This window comes from Lathyrus oleraceus, chromosome 2 (genome assembly GCF_024323335.1).
Source record: "Lathyrus oleraceus cultivar Zhongwan6 chromosome 2, CAAS_Psat_ZW6_1.0, whole genome shotgun sequence".
NCBI classification, from domain to species: Eukaryota; Viridiplantae; Streptophyta; class Magnoliopsida; order Fabales; family Fabaceae; genus Lathyrus; species Lathyrus oleraceus.
The window spans coordinates 406,368,121-406,388,149 of NC_066580.1; positions in this window are offsets into that span (position 1 = coordinate 406,368,121).

Genomic DNA, 20,029 nt, shown 5'->3' on the forward strand with positions numbered 1-20,029 from the left:
TAATTAAAAAAATTAATATTAAATATAATATTAATTAAATAAATATTTTAATGAATTAAATATATTGTTACGTACTATTTAAAAAAAATATTAAATATTAATAAAAAAATAATATTAAATATAATATTAATTTAAAAATATATTTACAATGTTACATTCTTAATATTATTAAAGTATAATTGAAAATTACAAGAAATTAAAAAGAAATTAAAAAGAAATTAATTTCTACGTTGATTGAGATCTTCATCGATGAAATGACTACCGGTTCCACATCTTGCACGAACTCAAACCCGGTGACCACGACCTAATGGTTGTGTTGAGGTAGGTACAGGAGGGACTGATGTTGTGGACGAATAAGTAGTGATTTCAAAAATGGGTAGTTGTTCACGAAAAATTTTGAATATTTCAAAATTCTCGAAATCTATATTTGGAGAAAAGTTGTTTAATATTTGTGTAAATGAGGCGGGGTTTGGGTTTGAAGTTTTTATAGTTGCGATGTAATAATCGCTCACATTGGTGGTTGTTGATTGTTGATGGGTGTTTGAGTAATCAAAGTTAGGTGGTGGGATGGGTTTGTAGTTTTATGGGGGACGTAGGTATGGTTGTTGTTGGGTTTGAGAAGGGTAGTTTGTAGGGTTTTGTGGTGTGTGATATGGGTAATTAGTTGGTGTTTGTTGTATTTGTGTGTAGTAGTTTGGTTGTTGGTATGAGGTGTGTTACTTTTGGGCTTGGCAGTTTGGTTGATGGTATTGAGTGTATCGTGTTTGTTGTTGGAAGGGTTGGGTATATTGAGTTTGTGGTTCATATTGAGTGGAAGTCGATGTTTGGGTATAATGTTGGTTGGGAGGGATTTGTGTTTGGGGGTTTGTTAATTGTGGTCGTGGTGGAGTCGACATCTGTGATGCGGAACAATGCTGACGGGGGTCAATAGGTAGTTGTTCTATTGATGCGTATTGTAATGGAAGATTTCGAAGCCATTTAAAATATTCTTCGGTTGACTTCAATTCTCCCTGAAACGCTAACCCCAGTCAAAAACAGTTGGTGTATGTTCTCCCAAAGTTGTTGTTCATTTCTATTCAACATTATGTAACTATAATTCCATGACTCTTGCATAGTCATGGTATGTTGTTCTTGGAGGCATTTAGGAGGGTTGGGTATGTCTTAATAATACCCAAATTGCAACTTAACCCTATCCGATTGATGCATTTCAACGATCCAAAAGCACAAGATAGGTGTCGTTGCACTCCAAGTCAAATTGTCATCATTCTCCAATGGGGGATATCCAAGATATGACCTCCATATAAACTGTTAATGTATAAAAAAAATATACGTTAGTGTACCATTTATTGTCTAGGTATTTTTTTAAAAAAAGTAGAGACATTAATATTACCTTGGTTGGCGACATGTCATCGAACATGACACGGTAACCGTCAAGGTAATGGCGAGGATTTTTAGAGCAATTTTTCTTCTTGTTAGTTGAAGCCCATCTAAAAAAATTGAGAATACATTGAAAAATTAACATATTGAAACACGTAAATTTAAAATAATAGATTTACATGAATAAATTTAAACTTACATGGATGCATATGGGTGAGTTGGTACGGCTGAACTAATTGGTGCTATAAATGGAAATCATGTAAATCCCCATGTTTGTAGCAGAATAACACCCCTCATTCCATCAACATCAACGTTAACTATTTTACACATTTCCCTATATAGAAATGCTAACACAACCGATCCCTAACTATATTCACCACACTGCCGCAAATCCTGAAGAAATGGTATCCACATACTATGTACATCTTTGGTCGATTTACCAGGAATAAGGTAAGTGCAATGCACAATATATTATACATTCTTGTATATATAATGAGTTCGTCATTGGAGGAATTTTCAGATATTTCAGTTTCTTCTAATATTTGTTTTAACCAAGAGATACACACACGTCTACCTTTAATGTGATTTTCTGGTGGTTGAAGACCCAAAAACGTGGTCCGAGTACTTGCACTAATCTCAGATGGTCCTACAACGGTTCTACCATTGACGCGTAAACCCTACATCTTCTAAAGTTATGGTGCACTCACTGGTTGGAAAGTGAAAAGTGTGTGTTTCAGGTCTCCATCGTTCAAGTAGAGCATATATAAAACTTGTATCAGTTATGATATCCTTCAGTTTTACGACGTTTACAAAACCGAAAGTTTCCAAAAAAGGATGTATAATACATGGGGCATCAACTAACTTATGGTTTCGGGTTCTAAACGCTCTTTCGGGTTCCACCTGATACATGATTGAAAATAATAAATACATAATATATATTTATTTTTAAAAATATAACAAAGAATATGTTATACATGATAAATAAATAAAATCGTAAATAAGTATCACTTACTAATGCTTGAATGTTATCATTAGTTCCCATATGTTTATCACCCATCCAACATGGAATTTTTACACGTGCATGGGTCCTTCGTCCCAGATGGCGCACCCCAAGTAAATTGTTTCCGCGTGTAGGAGTCCTTCGTCCCAGATGGTGCACCCCAAGAGAAATATTTTCATGTGCATGGGCCCTCCATCTCAAACGGAGGACCTCTTCTACCTTTTCAGAAGCTAGTTCAGCTCCGGTATTTCAAATGGCGAAGCTAAGCTGCATGGCTTACACATATACTTTTGCATGTTTGTTGTATATAACTGAACCCATAATTCTCAAAATTAATCAGAGACATAATGGCTCAAAACAATATCATAGTCCAAGTCCATTATAATGGAAGTATTTTTCCAGATGTCAATGTCGGGGTCATATTTCAAAACAAAAACATACAGTAACTCAAAATACACCCCAAATCCAATTACACGCATTTAAAAGAAAGACTCGAAAACAAGCTCCAACAATAAATATCTGATATTTATTATCGATATCGATGTTTTAATGAAGGCGATAACAGTGTCACTTATACAACAACGAAAATAGAAGACGACAATGACGTCAGGTTAGTGCTCCAGTGCCATGCGACTTACAATTTGTCAAGTGTGATTGAATTATACGTGTGTTTACTAGACCACAATGAGGGGCCATAAGTAACGTATCTGACGCAATCTTCTCAATCTCATCAATATCAAATGAGTCAGAAGACTACGTTAACGTTGACACCAGATCCAACAACCACTCAAAATAAACCTTTTTTCCCAGATGAGGATGTCGAGGATGATAGTGACTATGAAGAAGCGCGGTATGTAAATACGCAAAATCTTTTTAGTGGGGAAAGTGGCAACTCTGACAATGACATCGCTGTGGTGCATCAACATGAAGTGATGGACCTATACAATCCACCACTACACATGAGAAATCCCACATACTTACATGATGAAGATGCGTCAATATTTAAAACCACAAAGCCACTTCAGGTAGAGGGGGGTTGCTTGGCATGGAATTTAATAGCAAAGAAGGATGTGTATTAGCCATTCAGAAATTTCACATCAGAAATTATCTTGATTATTCTGTTTATAAGTCTGATTCTAAACGACTCATAATCAAGTGTATTAACAAGGAATGCACCTTCAAATACGGAGTCTATGTGGGGAAGGGGAGTGGTACGTGGGTGATCACTAAGGTTAGTGATCCGCACACCTACATGTCTTCTACAATGTCTCAAGATCATAGAAAAATTGACTCCAATATAATATATGACAGTATCAAATCTCTAATCAACAATGATGCCTCGCTAAAAGTGAAACACATCATCGCTCATATTCGGGAGACACTCAACTACATAATCTTTTAGAAAAAGGCATGGATTTCAAAGAATAAGTCTATCGCTTCTATTTATGGAAACTGGGAGACTTCATACAATGACCTGCCATAATGGTTGTTGGTCATGAAAACATTTCTACTAGGTATTATAATAGAACTCGAGACCCTTCCTGTATTTTCAAACGAAGGGACACAAATCATTGGTGCTAGAGTTTTTCACCATCTTTTTTGGGCTTTCCAACCATGCATCAAGGGTTTTGCATTTTGCAAACTGGTAGTTCAAGTAGATGGCACATGGTTATATGGAAAATACAGGGGAACTTTGTTAATGGATGTGGCACAAGACGAAAATAGGAACATATTTCCAATAGCTTTTGCACTGGTAGAGGGTGAAACTGGTGAAGCATGGAGTTTTTTTCTTGAGAAATCTTAGAATGCACGTTACACCACAACCCAACCTATGTTTGATATCAGATCGACATGAGTCAATAAAGAATGCCTATAATAACCCGGATAATGTCTGGCAAAACCCTCCCTTATCACACGTCTATTACATCAGACATATAGCGCAAAATTTTATAAGGGAAATTAGAGACAAGAAACTTCGCAAAAAAATTGTTAACATGGGTATTTTCCTAAACATATCTTTGTTAAGATATCTAACAGTAACTTCTATATACTAATTTATTTTTCATTTTCATACACATGGTATGCATTAAATGAGTCAACATACGAATACTACAGGGGAGAGATACGTAAAGTTAACATAGAAACGTTACAATGGGTAGACAATATTCCAAGAGAAAAATGGACGAGATCATTCAATGGAGGGAAACGACAGGGTCATATGACTACCAACCTTGCTGAATCAGTGAACTCGGTTTTAAAAGATACATGCAACCTACATATTACTACTTTGGTAAAAATCAACATATTATCGATTGGGCACACTGTTTGGGAAAAAAGGATATGACTGGACTAAAATGTTGAGTTCTGGCCGATTGTACATTGATAACTGCATGAATGGAATTGAGTAAGAGGTAATCAAATCAAATAGTCACATAGTTATACAATTTGATCGTCATAGGTTCTACTTCCTGGTCCAAGAAACTGTGCATCATAATGACAAAAAACTGACTACCCATTACAACATCGACCTTAGGAATCTGACGTGTGAGTGTGGAAGATTCCAAACGTTTCATGTCCCTTGCTCACATGTTATTGCAACATGTTCAAGCATAAGACAAGACTATTCTGTGCATATAGCTGATGTGTTCAAAGTTGTAAACGTATTTAAGGTCTACGAGGAGAGCTTCCTCGGGATCCCGACTGAAACAACTTGGCTGCAATATAAAGGTGACACATTTTGCCACAATGATAGCATGTGGAGAAAAAAGAAAGGTCGCCCAAACGGTTGCTGGATTAGAAATGAAATGGACAATGTTGAAAAAGAAAAAAAGAGGTGTGGTATTTGTCGAGAAATCGACCATATGCGCAGAAAATGTCTAAACAGGCCTGACCCTTATACTTAATTATGTCTGAAGTTTTAGTCTATTCAGTCGTCGTTATATTTCGTGTATTTTCTTTTTCAACAACAACTTTTATTTAGAGCGTAACATTTCCGTCTACAACGCATGAAATGTGACAACATAATAACAACTTCAAATAAAGATAAAACACAACAACTATTACAACACGTTATAACAAATAATCACTCAAACGCCTTTTATCGTATTATCCTATTATCCTATTAAACGACAACAGGTAAAACAAGTGGATCTTCAACGCCTCAGCTAACTTCTTCAATATGTGCAAAAAAACATACAACTAACATCCAGATAATTTTCTACACGATCCCAATAATACATGTATGTACCATCTGGACTAGCATCCATCAGAGTTATGTAAGGAGAATAATATTCAATTTTTCTAACACGTCGAATCGGACCACCTAGCTGTCCAAAACTAGCGTTGATGGCAGAAACCAATTGTCTGAATTTCTATTGTGGATTCAAAGAAACCCTCATGTGCTTATCTATTTTAAAAAACACAATACAACATACAGACATGACTCACAAATATGTGGAACAATTATTAAAGGCAAATTATATCTTCATCTGTCTTAGCCACCTCTATTATAGAACATCTAATAGAATGAAAAAATAATATTATAAAATTGTGTAGGCGTGAAAAAACTGTACTGAAAAATTGTTTGGGCATGAAAAAAATATATTATACATTTAAGTACGAAATATATTATGTAATAAAATATATTTAATATTATTTTTTATTTAATATTTAATACTTATTAAAAATATTATATAACAATGTATTTATTTATTTTTAATTAATATTATATTAAATATTATTTTTTAGTTAATATTAAATATTTATTAAAATATTATGTAACAATTTATTTAATTTATTAATTTTTTAAATTAATATTATATTAAATGTTATTTTTAATTAAAATTTAATATTAAAAATTAATTTTAATCAATTAAAATTATTTAAAATGGGCTCTATCATAGATGGCGGACCTCAACCGTACTTCTGAGGTGTCCGCCATCTAGGATGGAGGATGCCAAAAAAGTATAAAAAAATAACATTACAGAATAAAAATAGTGGCAATTGGAGATATTTTTTTTAGAGGATGATATTTCGGGAATAACATTTCAGGTGTGTGACAATGTGGTCGAATACTCCTATTATTAACGCATTTCAAAACTGCAACCTTGAATAGATGTGTCAGGTTGTCCAGGGTTTAATGGGTGAATGTTCACATTTTCTTCGACCATTCATATTTTGCTCAAAGTCAATTTCAACAATGTGTGGTTTAATGTGTAATAATGAAATGTTACCTAAAAGATGCGTAGAAAATATAGTTTTTTTTTTGTTTTGAAAATAACTTTTGGGAAGATTAATAGAGAATTCTTAGATCTTCATAAAATAACTTTAAAATACTATTTTTTGAATTAATTAATACTGTAATAGATTGAAATTTGTGATCAGATTATGATTGATGTTATTTTTGTGTGTGTGTGTCTTTGATCCGATATTAATAGTTCTATTGGTTTGAAATTTGAAACTTAACTAGTTCTTTATTGTAATGGTGAGATTCTAGAACAGAGATTTATCGGATGTTTGTGGTGTTTTTTTTTCTTTTTTAATTTTTGGAATTGTATTTGTTTGTTTTCTTTAATTTTTTTTTTGGATTCTCGCGTATTATTTTAATATTTCTTCTACTATTTTTGCGTGTATATTAAAATATATTTATTGATAAAGGATTAAAATATATTAAAAATATTAATTATTATAACTATCAAAAGTTGAATCTACAACAAGAATATTTATAATTTACATGTTATTTTATATATTTATAAATAGAATTAAATATGTTTATGCTTTTACTAAATATTTTAAATTTTGTTTTTCTACTTCAAAATATTTTTTTTAAAAAATAGTCTCATTTTTGAAGATTTTTTAAGAGATTAAAAATAAAAATGATAATATTTATAAGGATAAAAAGTTATTTAATTTTTTAATTAAATTTAAAGTTTAAATGTAATGTTTAATGAAATCCACTTTAGAATTTTTAATAAATTGTATGGATATTCCAAATATATAGATGAGTTATTTAAATAATTGAAAAATTAAAATAATTTAAAATTTTTAGTGAAGTTTATTTAAAGAATTAAAATGAATTACTTAAATATAGATGTTCTTAAAACTCTAGATTGTACCGCTTGACTCTAAAGGAAGAATAAAAATTTCATTTTTTTTTTGTGAAAAAAGTATACAAGAAACAAAAAAGGCCCTTTCTTTAATTAAAATAGACCAAAAAATTTATTAGGCCTAAATGACAGGAGGCCCATTTAATTTTAAAGGACAAAAACTCAAGAAATTGGATTTCATACACCATATACTCCCAAAATTATTATCTCAAAAAAAAAAATACTCTTCATTTTACACAAAAATCAACTCTTATTTTATTCTTTTTGAAAAATATATTCTGCTAGTCCAAAAAATATGGAAAAAATATATAAGTTTGTTCACGTGAATTTAAACCATTAGATTATTTGACAAAAAAAAATTCAAAAGTTTTACAATGTTATTATGAAATTCAAACTATTGAAAAATCAAGATTTAATTTGAATATTTAAATCAGAAGTTTTAAACTTATAACTTCTAATATATTCTTTTATAAAAAAAATAGAGTTCAATTACTAATGTTTTCATTATATAAAAATTAAATTATAAAAAATACATGTTACGCTTTTTAAGAATATATAAATATTATGCACCAATACTTTAATAATTAAACTCTCAATTTCTTTTGAGAAATAGAGAGGATCTCAACTCTCAGAGTAGGGTGAAGAATAACAATTATTCAAACCTCAATGAATCTTCTATATGTTGATGCATGTATGCATGTAGCCTAACTCCAAAGTATGTGTGACATGAGTAAATTTCCTACCACCACATCCTCTACTTTTAACTAATATAAAAAAAAATAAAAAAACAATCGAAAAACTAATTAAAAATGATTTAAAAGTTTCATTTTTTTAAAAGATATGTTTTCTTTATCTAGACAAATAAGTTGACAGCCAACTAACATATGAGTAAATGAAATAAAACTTATAAGATATGATAGGTTATGAGTTCAAAGTAGCTTTCATAATAACATATGATTATACTGCCTTCAGCCTCGGCCCAATCAAAATGGAGTCCAGTTCTAATTTAAAAATTGATGAAAATTTTAAAATAATAAATAAATAAATATATATATATATATATATATATATATATATATATATATATATATATATATATATATATATATATATATATATATATATATATATATATATATATATATATATATATATATATATATATATATATATATATATATATATATATATATATATATATATATATATATATATATATATATATATATATATATATATATATATATATATATATATATATATATATATATATATATATATATATATATATATATATATATATATATAATTATAGTAATTAAAAATAATATATAAAAATATAATTATATATTAATAAAAATAAAATTTAATTATAATTATTTTGACTGGGATCAATATTATTTTTTAATGTATTGGATTTTTATTATAGTATTTTTTTATAATATTTTTTATATTTATTAATATTAATGTAAAAAAAATTAAACTTTTCAAAAATTTTGGGCCTCTAAAATTTAGGGCCTGTGCTGTAAAGCCTACTACTCCTGCACAGGGCCGAGCCTACGTGCCTTATGCCAATTGTCCAATTTTATATGCAAATAAGTATGTACATACATGGCAATCCCTAGTGATTAAAGACTGTTAAATAGCTTTAAGGTATATTATGGGGTTGAGAGTTACCTCACGTAGTGATGGGATCAAGAGCTTATTAAACACGTGGAAGGAAACTTATTAGAAAAATAACCAAAAAATATATTATTTCATTCATTTTAATTCATGATTTTATTTTGCTTAGCCCATGAATAGTAAATTAGCATCAAGACTTATATGAAGTAATCTAAAGATTAAAATATTAGATGATCCTGAAATTTTGGTATCAGATATAAGATGTCGAAGGTAATGTCACGACACTAATATCTGAACAACAAATAAAATATAAACAGGATAAAAACAAAGAAACAATTGAACAAGCGACACAAGCAATTGTTAACCCAGTTCGGTGCAAACTCACCTACGTCTGAGGACTACCAAGCTAGGAAGGAAATCCACTAAATAGAATTAGTTCAAAGACTCTCAGTAAACAACTTCAAGTTACAGTCTTTTCACCAAATCTCTACCAGTGTGACTTCTATCTAAGAACTCTTATATATGAGACCCTACTCACCCCCCCCCCCCCCCCTCAATCACAACAGTGATATAAAAACAAATACAAAAGAAAGAAGACACGCTTCAAGGACACATACTTGATCTTGCTTAAAAGTTTCAACCAAGTAAACAAACACTCATGCTTCAAAGCTTAGAGTGGACAAAATACAATACAAAACTCAGTCCAATTCACACATCACCAAGATGAATGAATGACTCACAATACACAAGCTCACACAAGGCTAAAACCCTAAAACTCTCTCTCTTTATCATTCGTCTCTTGTGTATCTAACACAGGTTTTACATGGCCTTTAAATAGAAGCTTTTTGAATGGGTCTGGGCATCATAAAACCCTAATTCTATTTTCCTTGCGTATCTCCTAAGAAACATCAGCTAATCATCCCTTATTGGAAAATAGAACAATCTGGTTTTAAATCAAATTACTCCTTGAATAACGCATTCAATCTCCACATAAACACACACAGATTTGCATGAAAAGCGCAATCACAAGATACATAACATTCAGACTGAATGTTCTGTATACACATGTCTTAACATCGGGTGTGACATCTTAGCTAAATCCTGCACAACCATATTTAAACATCCTGCAGGAAGCTGATATTACATGTCAAGACAACACTTGTGACAACTTGTGATAACTCTAAGTTTTACCAAAATTGATGCCAACACATAGAACCAACAAACTCCCCTTTTGGAGAATTTTGGCTAAAACATACATCAGATCATACGTTCATAAGAAATCAAATAAAGTATCAGTTCAGCAGCAGAAGTAAACATACATACATTACTAGCAAAAATAGCAACTAGTAAACACACATGCGTTTATGCTCAGAACACCCCACCTCCCCCTTCAGCTAGTCCACACCAAGCACCAATCTGCTTCACACAGACAGAACACTTCTCCCTCTTTGTATCAAACATAACATCAAACATCATCTAGCTATAGCTACTTCTCCCCCTTTTTAGCCAAAAGAGACCAAAGAGACAAAATAAATGTCTATTCAGTCATAAACCAAAATGTCAAAAGTTAAGGGTTACAAAACCAAGTTCATATTCAGCTATAAGCAAGTTGAGATACAAACCAACAAAACAGCAAAACACAATTGCCAAAAACAAGAAAATCCATCACATCAATAAAAACCATCACATCAATGAACACCATCACTAGGGACCAAAGTCAAAGGAGCTAATCAAAGGAGCTTGAGCTTGCAGCTTCATCAACACTAGAAACAGAATTGCCACTTGTCTCATCATTAGTTGCAGACCTCTCACTAGAGGTGTGGGCTTCAGCTTCCTTAGCATGATCAATATTTTCACCTTCAGCTTGCTCCAAGCTTGCAATCAATGCTTCCAACGATTGTTTCCTAGCTGTTGCTACCCTTATCCCTTCACCCAGCTCTTTACAAGTCTCCTTCAGCTCAGTAATAGTTCCAACTTTTGAGGCTGGCTTTTTCATAGCAGATGTCATGACAATGTCTTCGACATGACTGCCTTCAAATAGTTTATAGTGCACAGACAGAGCAGGTTTTCTTCTACTTGGTAAGTCATTAGAACTCAGAATACCAGGGTGTTGATTCAGGATAATCCCACAAATCATAGAGGGAAAGGCAATAGGAAGCTTAACTGCATTAGTAGATGCATGCTTGATAATTTGTTCAAACATAAATCTACCATAGTCAAAATTCATTTTGGTTCCAACAACAAAAATAAATCTTCCAAGGGTATTAACAATTTGGAAATATGGTTGGTAGGCACCCAATTTGCAGCTCCTATTTTATGCAATATAGCATACTCGACAGTTAACTTCCCAGCAGGAAGATGCTTCTTAAAAGGCCACCCTTTCACCTGCCTAGCTGTAATTTCTCTACAGACCTCATTGTCTGTAGCTTCCAATTCACCTGCACCCTCAACTTTTCTGCCCAGAAAATTGTTAATAACGGTGGGAGAGAAATTGATGCACTTACCTCTCACAAACACTTTGCAAAATTCCTTGTTGTTCTTATCAGCAATATCCTCAAGAATGTTGACAATGAATTCCTTAACTAAACCCTCATAGCACTGAGAGAACCCTGCCACAGTCTTCATCAACCCAACAGTCTTTATCAGGTCCATGACCTCCTTGACTTCAACAACATCCTTTCCTAACTCCCTTTCCACAACCACCCTTCTTTGAATCACAAATTTCCATTTGGTAGCTCCATCCTCAAGATGGAAAGAAATATTATCCAAATGCACAACAGTAACTTTACCAGGAGACTTCCTCACAGTGGTTTTCTTCATAGGAGAGATGTCAGGGACATCTTCCTCAACATCCTCTTCAGATTCAGAATCTTCTCTAACCTTCCTTTTCTTCACTTCAACCTTGCTCCAAGATTTTGAGGGACCAATACCAGTAGTCTTCTTAGTTTTTCTAGCTGACATAAGCTCAGCCACAGATCTTCCTTTTCGAGTCTTCATATGCTTAGCCACACTTGGCTTTAAGTGATGAAGTAAGCTATCCTCTTGATCATCAGACCTATCATCCTCTAGGTCAATCAGATCGTTTGCAGCATCATGCTTCTCAGAATGGGAAGCATTGACAGTTTAAGATGCCACAGATTTTCCTTTACCAGACACAGTTTGCCCTAGAGAGCACAAAGCTTCAGCAGCCATGTCCTTCTCAGAACTGGAGGAATCGTAATCCTTCTCACTATGTTGTGCAACCTCAAGAGAGGGGTACTTTTTAGACAGGGGAGTAGAGACTCCCTTCAAAGAATGTCCTTCATTAAGGATTCTAGTGACTAGGTTTCTTATGACACGATCAATGTGGTGTATATCTTCCTTAGAGTTAGTGGCATGAGATGAGCCAGAAGGGATACTAGAGATGTTACCTTGATTGGGGCTGTAGCACCTCAAATTTGCACCTATCATTGTACATACATTCTCATATTAGGTCATAACATAATTTGGTCCACTGCATAGCATTGCATTGTCCCTTTGCCTCAAGTGCAAGCCAATCAAGAGAATTAGGTCAAACTGGTCAGGAGATCAGTCAGTCAAGCAAGCAAGTGCAATTTCCATTGAAACAAGGCCCTAGGTTTGGTCCAATATGTTCACATGACTTGGGGATCCATTTGAAGTGTTTAGGTCAAGGATTGGATGTTCAGAAGTCATCAGTCAATGCACAGCTTGCCAGAAACCCTAAAAAGTCAAACTTGGTCAACTGTGTCTGATTTTATGGTTTTGATGGTAGGATTTGGTTTGAGAAAGCTCATTCATGTCCAAATAGGCCTCATATATCATGTCAAACACCATCATGGAAGAATTTGAAGCCAGATCAGAAATTTCCAAAAAGGGAAACTTGACCTGTAACTGAAATTTACCAAAAATGGAAAGTCTTGATCCTCAAACTTACATCATGATACAAGCTTCAAATGAATTTTTGCCCAACATGAAAGTTGAAGATATTTTTCTCCCATTTCCAAAAAGTCCAAGAACACTCAATTCCCATGTATGGTTGGCAAGTTATGATCAATTCATTTTCAAAACTTTTTGAACTTCAGAAGGCCATATCTCTCAAACCATTTGGCCAAATTTGGTGGGGTTTTTTCCAACAAGTCACATTTGACCTCATCTTTCCAAATATGTCATCCTCATGCACCAAAACATCACCATGCAAAATGGCCTTTTTGAACTTGCCTTAATTAATTTCAAGTGAGTTGAATTTTGACTTTTCAAAATAATCTTTTTTAAACCATTTGGCCAATTGAAATAGTTCAGAAATGTGGTTTGTGTCATGTTTGAAAGCCCAAATTCGTGCAGTACATACACCCATGCCAACTTGCTTGAAAATTGGAAAGAAAGTACACTTTTACCAACTCTACTCCACATTTTCATGAACCATGATTAGCATTCATTAGCACCAGTAAACAGCAGATATATATCATTTTTTCTGCCAATTGAAAACCCTAGCAGCTGCCTCCAAACTCAAAAAACTTCACTCATTCTCTCAAACTTCATTTTTTGCATTTTCCAAAATCTGTCAAAAACTCTCAAAGAACTGAGCCTTGCCTTGCTCGATTCATCATCTAAACCACATTTTGGACTCATTGCAACCACTGTTCCACATCTGTAAGAGGGTTTTGTGGACTGTTTTTGCAAAGCATCATCAATGGCAAAGTTTGGTTAAAGCTATTTCAAGCTGTTTCAAGCCCAAGCAACTTCATCATTCAACTTTAGGGAGCTTAAGGAGTATCTGTTTCGAGCTTACATGGCCTAACTCTCACTGAATCACGAATGCTCTCCAACTTTGGTCAGTTTTCGAGTCTCACATTTCTCTAAATCATGATGTGCTTTAGATAGACCTTGTTATGCTGGTTACAATGAGCTTTGATTCATTAAAAATGGTTGCATATTGAGAGAAATACATGGATTTAAAGTTTTACCCTTAAATATGTTTTTGCTTGGTTCTTGGTTGTTAGCTTGATTTAGTGAATATAGAGGCTGGATTAAGGTTGAGCATGTTTAGAGGAGCATTTTGGTATTTTGATTGTCGGTTTTGGTAAAAAATTTGTGCTGCTGGAAATTACAGTGATGAACATATGAATGCTGGGAATATTTTTTCTGCAACGTGAATGCTGGATTTTCTTTTTACTGTTGCCAAGCCGTTGGATCTTTAGGGCTTCTTTTTGTATGCTGTGCATTTTATTCTTTTTAAAGAAGCGCTGCCATTGGTCCAGCGGGTTATCCATGACGGCGCGCTATTGGTCCAGGAAAGGTTGACTGGGCCCTTAGCTTTTTCATTTAACAAAACGTTGGTCTGCAGGTGTTTTTTCATAAAACACTTCATGCATTGTTTTTTTCTTTTGCCACGCAAGCGGAACCATTGGACGAGGGAGGTTTGACTCGGTCCCACTGCCACCTAGGATTAGTGGGACGACTGCGTTTTGGGCCCGGGTTACTGTTCCATTATTTACAATTCTGCCATTATTTCCATTAAATCAATTATTTCATTTTTTGTTTCATATTTATTTCACTTTGCACACCAATCTTACAAAAATCATTGCGCATCCAATTTTAATCCAAAATTCATGGGGTTTTTTGTGGAATGTTCATCTCCATCTCTAGTTTTTTTATCATATTTTTTCCAGATTTTTTTGATGGTTGGTTTTTAATTGGCATTAGGGTTTGTGACATGTATGCATATTTTGTACACTTTGCCAAATCATTTGTGAAATGGTGATACTTTATCCAATGGCCCCCAAATTTTTTGTGCTTAAACTAGACACACTCATGGTGATTTTGGTGTAGAGTTTGTGAATTTATCATTGCTGGTTTGTGAGATATGATTTTTTGAATTAGGGTGTGACAATTTGTGTCACACCAATGATGTCTAACTTCATGATTTTTGTATCCATGCTTCTTGACCTCCAAATGAATTGATTTTTTGCATGATTGAGCTCTTATATGTCTAGTTTACATGTGAATTTTCTTGGAATTATTTGTAGCATTTCCTAATTGTTTGAGATTTTCTCCTCTGCTTGGTCATATGTTGACTTTTTGTGACACATGTTCCCATTTCATTTGTGAAATTCTCATACTTTATTAGATGGACATGAAATTTGGCATGTGATTAGTAGACATCTTAAGGATTATCATGGTGTTGATCCCATTCATTTCTCATATGATATCACTGAGTTATGATTTTTTGAAGTTGATACATGTTTGGTTGACTTTTTTGAGCATGTTCAAAATTGCTTTGACTTTCTGATTTTCATTGACTGCCTTCCACTTGTCCAAATGAGATGAAATTTGACATGCTTACCATGATATGTGTTAGGATTGATCATGATTTATTTGGTGATTTTTGGAAATGTTTGAGTTGACTTTTGATGCAAGTCTTTCTGTTGACTTCTATGAGCTTCTGTTTGCAACACTTTGACCTAAATTGTTCATGCAATGATGATGATGATTGATATGAATGTGAACCCAATTGGGTTTGTTTCTTGATTGTTTGAACATGATTTTGGACACTTGTCATTTGCTGTTTTGGCTTTCTCATTCTCTTTTGACCCTAGGCTTGCCCTAGTGGTCCTGTTACTCACTTTTGAGCTTGTGTTTTCAGGTTGACCAACAAATGACCAATGAGGCCAATTCTTTTGATATGAGTTTGCTTGAATATCTTTGTCTAACTTGTTTGTTTTGTAGGTGGCTTGGCTCTCAAGCCTTAAGCCTTGTGCCTTGCACATTCATTTGCTTCTGACTAACTGTTAATGTCTGTTTCCTTTTGCTTTGATTTGAGTTGCATACTAACATCTGCTTGACTATTTCAGGTGCTTTTAGTTGCTTAGTTCCTTGTGAACTTTTTGCTTTGCTTTGCTTGCATAAGCAATTTGCATTGAGGTATAACTTCCTAACTTCATGTAGTCTGGAAGACCTGGCCTGTTACTTGGCCAGGCAACTGTCTGAAGTCCTCCTTAAGAGGCCATGTTTGTGGATGTGTAATTCTGTCCTTGCATAGAGTCAAAGACCTCCTAAGTGAAGAGGCAATTGGCAGACACAAGGGATATGCAATCTATCCCCTGCTATTCTGTGTGTCATCTGCTTTGCTCACACCACTGTGTTGATGCATTGCAGATACAAACCCAAGATCTTGTACAATTGTACAGTTGAGTCAGTATCAAATGTGTAGAAGGGTTCCCAATTTCTGAACCCACACATTCTTGTCTTAAGCTCTCCCAGGCCAGGGATAAGAGCTGTGAAGTCTTACCTTCACTCACCCTTCATCTGCTTCACCTTAGCCCCTCAATGGCAAGGTTAAGAGCTAACATTACACTGTTCCAGAGGTTTGTTTGTTGAGGTTGACATGACCCCTCGACTAAAACCTAACTTTGTTTGAGCCCCTTGCTTGTGTATAATGTGTGCTACCTGTACTTGTATGTTTGTTTGACTTGCTTCCTGTGCAAGTTAGGGTTAGTTTAGACTTGCTTCCTGTGCAAGTTAGGTTTTGCTTGGCTTGCTTCCTGTGCAAGTTAAGTGTGTGTGTGGCTTGCTTCCTGTGCAAGTCATGTTTAGGATAGGCTTGCTTCCTGTGCAAGTTAGCTAGAAACCTTAACTTAGGGATGATTTTGCATGATAACATCTAGGCTCGAGTCGTAGTCTCCCTAGTTGTGTCTCCCTCTGTTATCTGGTTAGGCTAGTCCTTTTTCCCTCTGTAGGGGAACTACGTCGCCCTGATCCTCATACCAGATGAGGTACGTAGGTAGGAGATGAGCAGATCTCTCCGGGCGCCTTTGTCTTTGTTTTGTCTTGTTGTGTGCTTGGAAGTTGATGTAAGTCCATCGAGTGGCATTCGGGTTCCAGTGTGCGTGTGTTTGGTTCGGATGCTGATGTAAGTCCAGTGATTGGCAGTCAGGCTCCACGTTTGCCTTTGCCTGTGTTTGTTTGTGTGCGTGTCAGCCGAGCTACGAATGCTCTGATTCTTCTCTCGTCCGAGAAGATACGTATGCATAGGATGCGACATCCTAGCGAGCATGTGTCGTTTCCCCAGTCCGAACTACTTCGACTCTGATGTCTGTGCCTGATAGACTAAGTAGGCCCAGGGTGCGATATCCTGCCGAGTCAGTCTTGTTTGTTTTCTTGTGTCTCTTTCGGCCAGTTGTGTGTGTTTTGAGCAGTGATTTAGCAACCATTTTCCTTTCTATTGTGCGTGGATCCCGTCGAGTACGACGGATGCGTAGGGGTGCTAATACCTTCCCTTCGCATAACCGACTCCCGATCCCAATCTCTTTGGTCGCGAGACCATGTCTTTCCCAGGTTTACTCTGAGCGTTTCCTTTCCCTCTTTTGGGATAAATAACGCACGGTGGCGGCTCTGTTGTTCTTGTTTTCCCGCCGGTTTTTCGCGTGTTGCGACAGCTGGCGACTCTGCTGGGGACTAAGAGAAGTTGACCTGTGCTGGTCCGTCTTCCCTAAGCGAGTCTCTCCTAGCGCTCTCTAGGTTAGGGTTTTGGTTGCTGTTTGCTGTTGTATTTATTGCATTCATTTTGTGTATATTTGCATTTACTGTTGCATTTATTGTTTGCATTAATGTTTGCATTCATATTCATCTGTTTACCTGGCTGGCTGGTTGTCTGTTTCTCTCTGTTGGGGTGGGAATTACATGAGGTAAAAGGCCCAATACCCAGGCCATGAGTGAAATCTAGGATACTTAGGAATAGAGTGATTCATGGGAAGCGGGTGGTATTGCGCCACTTAGCGGAACATTGATATCACGAGCAGTTCAGACCCTGGTGGGATGTTATCGTTACATACTTCGGGTGTGTATATGATAATGTTCTGCGAAAGGTTATTTATGCTGCGTTTCCCTCGACCTTACCCTGGCCTAGATGACACCCGTGAGTGGGGAGGGAATGATCATTATTACAGGTACAAGTACTTGTTGGTGACTTGTTGGTGACTTGTTGGTGACTTGTGATCCTGTTGGTGACTATTGGTTCAGAATTTTGGGATCTCAGATGACTTTGGGTTTCAGATGAATTTGTGGTTCCGAGTTCAAGCCGAAGCTTTGATCCTGTGTTCTGAGAGACACAGCCAACCAGTCGTGTCTGCATCATTTGCATCATAACATGTTTATTTTCAAAAAAATACGCAAAAAAAAAAGAGAAGAAAAAAAGAAAAAAAAAAGAAAAAAAACTAATCCCTGCATGCATATCATTTCTCAGGTACATTCCAGAGCTTGTTCACTGATAGAGATGGCAACAGTCCCAGAGTTGAAGCGGAAGACTTGTTCCTACAGCTTTCACCGTGAACCTTTGACGTCTCTGATTGAGTTGAGCAACCTTATGACTAGTGGTAACCAGAAGGGGTTTGTTGACCAGTATGGAGATATTCTGACACTGTTGAAGATGGTAGTCGATCCGGTGCCGTTGCAGACTCTTCTACAATTCTACGACCCAGAGCTTCATTGTTTCACCTTTCAAGATTATCAGTTGGCGCCTACTCTTGAGGAGTACTCCATTCTGCTGAGTGTCCCGGTCCGGTATCAGGTTCCTTTCTTGGATGTGCCCAAGGAGGTTGATTTCAGAGTTGTTGCCAGAGCTCTCCATTTGGGTATCAAGGAAGTCAGCGATAGTTGGAAGTCCAGTGGGGATGTTGTAGGATTGCCTTTGAAGTTTCTGTTGAGGGTAGCTAGAGAAGAAGCAGAGAAGGGAAGTTGGGAAGCCTTTCATGCTCAGTTGGCCGTCATGATCTATGGGATCGTCCTGTTTCCGAGTATGCCCAATTTTGTTGACTATGCTGCAGTCAGTATTTTCATTGGAGGAAATCCAGTTCCTACTCTGTTAGCTGACACTTACTATGCTATTCACAGTAGGCATGGTAAGGGTGGGGCTATCAGGTGTTGTCTCCCGCTTTTGCTCAGATGGTTCTTGTCTCTTCTGCCAGTCAGTGGACCTTTTGTGGATGCTCAGAGCACGCATAAGTGGACTCAGAGGGTTATGTCTCTTACCTCCTATGATATCAGGTGGCAATCTTACCGGATGGATGTGCGTAACGTCATTATGAGCTGTGGAGGATTCCGTAATGTGCCACTCGTAGGGACTAGGGGTTGCATCAATTACAACCCGGTTCTTTCTCTTCGCCAGTTGGGGTTTGTGATGAAGGGAAGACCACTTGAGGCTGAGGTAGCTGAAAGTGTGTATTTTGAGAAGCAGAGTGACCCGACCAGATTGGAGCAGATAGGGAGAGCTTGGAAGTCTATTGGTGTGAAGGATGGATCTGTCTTAGGGAAGAAGTTTGCCGTTGCTATGCCCGATTACACTGATTGGGTCAAGGAGAGAGTAGAAACTTTGTTGTTACCCTACGATAGGATGGAGCCGTTGCAGGAGCAACCACCTTTGATCCTTGCTGAGAGTGTGCCTGCGGAGCACTACAAGCAAGCCCTGATGGAGAATCACCGGTTGAGAGAGAAGGAGCAAGATACCCAGATGGAGTTGTACAAAGCCAAAGCTGATAGGTTGAATTTGGCTCATCAACTCAGAGGAGTGCGAGAAGAAGATGCTAGCAGACTGAGAAGTAAGAAGAGATCCTACGAGGAGATTGAGAGCATGTTAGATGCAGAACACCGGGAGTGCTTGAGGCTGCAGAGAGTTGAGGCCAGCTATCAGAAGAAGATCAGAGACTTGGAGAAGCAACTCAGAGATAAAGACATCCAGTTGAAGAAGGAAGTAGACTTGAGACAGGCATCAGAGAACCACCTTGGAGGAGAAGTGGTAGAGCTTAGACGACAACTGAAGGAGAAGATCACTCTTTTGCCAGAATGTTCAGAATGTGACCTGTTGATAGACCAGTGTCAGTACTTGAAGACTCTCATTCCGGAAGGCCGTTTGTCTTAGCTTGTATCTTTG